Source organism: Chenopodium album, chromosome 16, assembly GCF_948465745.1.
Source record: "Chenopodium album chromosome 16, dcCheAlbu1.1, whole genome shotgun sequence".
Taxonomy (NCBI): domain Eukaryota; kingdom Viridiplantae; phylum Streptophyta; class Magnoliopsida; order Caryophyllales; family Amaranthaceae; genus Chenopodium; species Chenopodium album.
The window spans coordinates 32657878-32664818 of record NC_137849.1 but is presented as its reverse complement, the minus strand read 5'-3'; the positions used below and the strand labels follow the sequence as shown (position 1 = coordinate 32664818).

Below are 6941 nucleotides of genomic sequence, written 5' to 3'. Positions count from 1 at the left end.
GAAAAGTGAAAGAAAAGACAAAGTAATAAAAGAAACAAAAATAAGAAAATTCAAAAATCAAAAAGAAAGGTTAGAAACTCCGGGTTGCTTCCCGCGAAGCGCTTGCTTAAGGTCCTAAGCTCGACCCTTCCTCCAAATCATGGAGGATCAAAGAACACCACCTTCTTCAAGGTAGTTGATAAAGCAAAATCTTCTTCAATTTTGAGCAACTTCTCATCGTTGCTTAATGAAACCTTCACAATATTCTTTTCAAATTTTTCTTTTTCCTTTCTCAACTTCTTTCTTTTCCTTGTTTTCTTCGAGTCACGGGCCTTTTTCTTCGGCTTGACTTCAACATCTTTAATCATGGAAGCTTTCTCTTCATCTTGAGAATTAAGCTTGAACCAAATTGGAAACTCAGATCAATTTCTTTCTCATCCCTTGGCTTTTGAATTACAAATTCTTCTTCACTAACATCATTAAGACTTGCACAAGCATCATCAACAATCTCAAAAATATCGTTATTAGAAGAATCAATCATGCACATATCATCAATGGAACAAGAAAGACTAGCACATGATATATCTTGCACACAAGATAAGGACTCATGCATTGGCTTCAACTTAAAACTCTCTTCCAATTTTCCACATCTCAAAGTGATTTGACCTCCCTTCACATCTATTAAAGCTCCCGAGGTGGCTCAGAAAGGCCTCCCTAAAATGATTGGAATATGTTCATCCTCCTCAATCTCCAAAACAACAAAATCCACGGGAAAGACAAACTCTCCAATCTTTAAGGGAACATCATCAATTCTTCCCTTAGGAAGCTTAATAGAGCGATCGGCCAATTGAAGTGTTATATTAGATGGTTGAAGCTCACCTAGATCAAGCCTTTTGAAAACCGAAAAGGGCATAATACTCACACTAGCCCCTAGATCACACAAAGCATTTTCAAAAACCATTTTCTTAATTTGACAAGGGATTGAAAAATTCCCCGGATCTTCCATCTTCTCCGGAAGCTCACCATGGATAAGAGCACTAAAACACTTCCCTCCTTCCACCGAACTACCCTCATCAAAATCTTCCTTCTCCTCTAGTATCTCCTTAAGGAACTTGGAGTACTTAGGCATGTCGGGAATCGGCTCGGTAGATGGTGTGGAATCATGAACATCCTTAAGAACTTCAAGGAACTTCCCAAATTGCTCATCCATTTTGAATCTCAAATATTTTTGGGGATATGGTAGATCGGGAAATATCTCTACCTCACTCATCTTTTCAACAACACACTCTTCTTTTTTCTCAACCTCACAATAAATTTCCTTGGACTCAACCCTCTCCACTTCATTCTCCTTAGCACCACTCTCATCTCTTCCCTCTTTTGAACAAGAAACTACCTCATCAAAATCATTTCCACCACTTGTGGCAATAGAGTACACGGGTTTCTTTGGTTCAACACCTTGGGAAGGCAAAGATGAAGGACTAGCAAAATCCTTAATAGTGCTTGCTAATTGGGTAATTTGAGTCTCAAGCATCTTATTGTGGGTCATCATCTCATTGAATTTCTTATCACTAACCGCCATATAGGTGTTAATGATCTTGGTTTGATTATCAATCAACTCCTCCAAAGTAGTCCTAGGAGAAGAAGGTTGTGAATAGGAATTTTCAACTTGAGTCTTTGGAACAAAACCGGGTGGGGGACCTCTTTGAGCGTTGTTTTGAAAATTTCCCCTTCCTTGATTGTTCCAATTACCCCTATTTTGATTTGAACCATAACCTTGATTATGGTTACCACCACCATGATTATGGTTACCATTACCTTGGTTATGATTTACATAATCTTGGTTTTGATTACCATAATTTTGGCTTTGATTACCATAATTTTGGCTTTGATTTTGGCCACTATAACCTTGGTTATGGTTACCACGAGAACCTTGATTCCCTTGGTTCCTATAACCACCATTATGATTATAGTTGTCAAAATTGCGTTGGTTTTGGTAATTCCTATTCCATTGGCCTCTTTGATTATCAAACCTTTGAACATTGTTGTTTGACACAAAATTAACATGTTCACACTCATTGTTGTCAAATTCATCAACATATTCATTGTTGCAATTGCTAGAATCATGGTCATATGATCCACATACATCACAAAACAAACATCCCATAGGCATATTATGTGAAGTAGAAGGAGTTTGAGAGTTAGAAGAAGTACCTCTCCCCTTAATTTGGGAGGGAAGACTTGGAGCTTGGGAAGAGGAAGAAACACTCTCCAACTTGGCCTTGATCACCGTCATCTCCTTTCCCAAGTTTGTCATTTGAGAGGAAAGATTGTTGATGGCATTAAGATGGTCCACCGAATACAACGAAGATTGCTTACTTGAAGAATCTCTTTCCCCATCTTGCCAATCTCTATAGTAAGTCACCACATCCTCTATTATGTCCACAACTTCTTCTTCGGTTTTGTTCATGATTGGACCACCGGCCCCTCCATCAAGGCATGCCTTGCCTTGAGGACTCAAACCACCGTAGAAGATTTGGATCAATTGATATGTTGGAATTCCGTGGTGAGGACACTCTCTTTGGTACTCCTTGAATCTCTCCCATGCCTCATAAAGACTCTCATTTGGCTTTTGCTTGAATCCTTGAATTAAAGCTCTTGCCTCCGCCGTTTTCTTTTGAGGATAGAAACGGGACAAGAAAGCTTTAGTAACATCATCCCATGTTCTCAATGAATTGGGCTTCACCTCTTTGTCTAGCCATTCCAAAGACCTTCCTAAGAGAGAGAAAGGGAACAACTTAAGGCGGATGAATTCTTGAGACACACTCCATTAACCTTGATCGTGTTACAATATATTTCAAACTCCTTAAGATGGTTCAATGGGCTCTCGTTCTTTGCCCCACTATATTGTCTCCTCTCTATTAGGGTGATCATTGCCGGCCGAATTTCAAAGTCGTTTGCCGGTGTAGTAGGTGGAGCTATGCCGCTCTCGAACTTATATGCACCGGGTACTCCCAATTCTTTCAAGGCAACTCTTGGTTGTTATCCCATGACTTGCTCTTGTTCAATCTCTTCTTCGCTTGAGGAACTATAATCCAAGGTCTTGTTTGCTACTCTCCTCCTTGAGAGAGTTCTTTCAATCTCCGGATCAAAGGGAACAAATGACACGGGAAGTCCCACCGTGTCACGGGAAGTCCCACCGTCAGACGGGAAGGGTTCCCGTGACACGGTCAGACTGTACCGTGACACGGTCACTTCCAGTCCATTTTTCCGTCTAAATTCATTTTTAACCCTAATTTCTTTCGGCTTTTTAAGTGCCGATTGATAATTTCGGGCTTTTTTCTGACTTTTATTATTCGGGCTAAAATAAGAAAATAATAAAATAAAAATAAATAAAATGTTTGGGCCAAAAATAAATAATAAAATAATAAAATAAAAAGGTTTGGGCTTAAAATTAAAACTATTCTTTTAACAAACATCAAGACCAATCCATAGACCTTTCAAAAATATGAATACGATTTTTTTAAGCACTATCGGGATTAAATACTAAACCCGACCAATAATAGTGGCGGTGAAAGGTTATTTATCATCGGGTTTGGTTTTGGGGAGACATTTTTAGGTGCCTACAACATCACTTTACCAAACTGTTACAGTAATAGAACCAGAGTAAGTGCTTACAGAAATCCACAGAGGGATGCTGAGATATGTTAGGAAGTTTATCTATTGCATACACTAATGACTTAACAAAAGCTTTTATTTGTATTAAAAACTAAATCATGTATTAGAGGACAATTACTGCCCACACGAAAAAAAAAGAAAAAAAGAAAGAAAAAGAAAACACGGTAACGACCTTTGTGTCTCACTCAAAACTGATTCTTGAGGCACACAGTACTTCTCTGTGGCTCTCGGTCCTCACTGCTTAGTGTTCACCTGTAACTCACTGAAAATTTCAGATAACATAGCCATTTGAAGAAGAGAAGGCAATGTAGATCCAAAAGGTTGAGTTTTGTATATTTGAGCATGCATAGGACCCTTCCTTTAGAGGGTCCTTACTTGGAACCTCCAAAGTTCTTAGGTTGTATAATGACATTTTGGTACTTAATATAATCCTTTATTTACCAACAAGGAAAGATAAAAAAGCAAATGGAATCAAATAGCAGAAATGAAACGGGTCCAAACACGGCAATTGGAATCGAATAGAAGTGAGACGGATTCCTCAAACCAAATGGAATTACACAAAAGTTTAAAAAAAAAAAAAAACATACACCTTCAATTAAAAGGAAGTTAAATGAGTTCAAACAAAGCAAATGGAATAAAGTACAAGTGAAATGGATTCAAACAATACAAATGCAATCAAGCGAAAATGTGATGGAGTCAAACAAAGCGTTTTCAATCAAAATGAATTTAAATGGATTCAAACAAAATTAACCAAACCTCTTCAACACTAGCAGAATGAATGAGAAAATGAATTGCACTACTCTGACCTTGGTTTCAAAGGTGAACAATCCAATGATGGTGAAAATTTTAGGCCTATTGCCTGTTGCACTATGGTCTATAAGCTCATATCCAAGATCCTCATATCTCAAGTGATTTGAGAGGTTATCAATGATGCTCAAGCTTGCTTTATTCCGAAGAAGCACATAGGGGCAATATCTTACTTGCTACTGAAGCTATGTTCACATGGTTTATACGATCTTATTCTACTTAATTTAGGAGAGTTTTCCAAGTAGTTGTGTGTAAAGCAAGTGTATAAATACTCCTTGATATCAATGAGAAAAATCACGTTCACTTAAAAATTAAATCAATCTTGTTCTTTCATTTTGTTCGTTAATACATCCTCTCAAGTTTAGTTGTTTGTCATCAAACTTGTTAACTTAACAATTTTAGTAGTTTGTCTCAAAGAATGTTAAGAACCTTTAAATTTTATAGCTTGTCATCAAACTTGTACACTAAACAAATTTCCAAATTATTAATGATCATCATAATGGATTATGGTAAGAATAGAATGAAACAACTAAAACCAAAAGATAAACATTTTCATATGCAAATTGTCTCATAATCAAAAGTAAAATACATTTAAAAACCATTAAAGATATGTAACTTGTATATCTAGCAAAAGGTAAAACATAACTCGAAAACCAAGGCAACATAAGAACACCAGACTGAACCTTATAGAATCCATGATTTCAGGGAGGGCAAGCGTGGGTAACATCTGGTTTAGCTCTCCTTGTCCTGGAGCACAAGTGGAACCAATAAATGAATGTATATGAGCAATAGGAGCCGTTACATAAATTTAAGAAAAGAAACTAGAATATATCTCAATCTAGTACTAGAACAAAATCTAGGCAAGGAGTTCTATAATACTAACTAATAGTAGAATGAAAGTCCTAATATTTTTATAGATGTAGAAGGAAATCACTTATAAACAAGTGTGTTAATTTATATTTACTTCCTCCGTTTTTTATTAGTTAATACACCTATTTTGACAATATTAAATTAGATGATATATTTCCTATTTTGGCATTTCCTTCTCTCTAAATCTTTCCTACCCACATGGATCATCACCTTTTTTACTCTCTATCTCTCTCCTCTTGAAAAAATGCCTAAGAGTCCGAGTCCGTGGCAAAATGTATCATCTAAAAAAAATGGAGAAAGCATATAATTCTCATTTCTTATTTTTAAAGTAACTTTATCCCTAAAACTTACACTCCACCACATCAATTTTCCACCAACTTTTAATTATATTAGACTCAATATCTTTGCACTTTATCCCCAAATTTCAATATAGACACAACGATTGTTAATTTTATAATTAAAAAAAAAAAACATTACAACCAATAAAATAATGTCATGTATGCATGTATAGTCTTCAATAGAATCTTTGAAATCCAAAACTCGTCTTGATACTATATTAGATCAAACATCACAATATAATCTCATGTCAAGACTCCCACCAAGATCACCAATAAACATACCCTTATTTTATTTTATTATTACTTACCCTTTACACTCTTACTCTTTTAGGACATACTTGAATTGGGGGTAATACATTATATGGGGCAATAGAAGTCAAACTAGAGAGAAATGAGAGTGATTAAAAGTGGAGACAAGAAAAAAGATGATAATAAACAAAGGTGGTGATAAAAAACTTATAGAGTGACTTGGTGGTGGGAAGGGAGAGATAGAGTAGATATTACTCAAGGGGAATGGAGGGTAACTATTACCGCTTTATTCTTTATATCACCACCTCTATCGACTTATATTTTTCTTAGTTTGACCTTTATTACTACTTAATTAATAGGACCCCCACTCCAGGCATGGCCTTAATCATTAAATCCTTTTACCCTCTGTTTACTACATTCCTTTTCTTTTTTCTCTTTTTTCCTTTATCCTTTTTTTTTTTTTTTTTGGTTTTGTTTTCTTCTTCCCAAGTCATGAAAATTTTCATTTATCTTTCTCTCAATAAAGCTTTCCTCACCAAATATATTGTTGTCATATCTTCACACTTTCTGAGAGTGCCACAATTTATTCACCTAATATTGTCGAGCGAATTGAAGACCTCGTGCAGCGCCGCCACTTCCCGCCGTATGTCGACCGCCGAAGTTCGAAACCCTAATTAGTGTTAGGGGTGACTGGTGACTCTCACTTATGAGGAACGGATCAAAGATTCAGAGACGTGTATGCCAATCTAATTTTTATATTTAAATGCTTTTTATTTATTTACCAAGTACTTCCTTCGTCCTTCTTTGTTTGCAACAAAGAGAAGGAGGTTACTTTTTTATTTTTTTTGTCTTGTAGTGTAAATATTTGTGGTGATTGTGGTAGTTAAGTGGAGGAGAGACAAAATATTGGCGTTCATATAATACTGGAATTTTATGCATGCGATGCGTGTGTGATATATTGTGTGTAAAAGAACTATACGACGTACATTATCTCTTAATCTCTATTATATAATGAGAGAGAAG

General features: G+C 36.0%; 1 non-coding gene across 1 annotated transcript; it reads left to right on the top strand.

Moving 5' to 3' along the window:
• Positions 1–2534: 2534 nt before the first annotated feature.
• On the top strand, positions 2535–2640 carry LOC145587029 (small nucleolar RNA R71). The gene has a single exon (XR_014101093.1). It is a non-coding gene; the product is annotated as a small nucleolar RNA R71 (small nucleolar RNA).
• The last annotated feature ends 4301 nt before the right edge of the window (positions 2641–6941 follow it).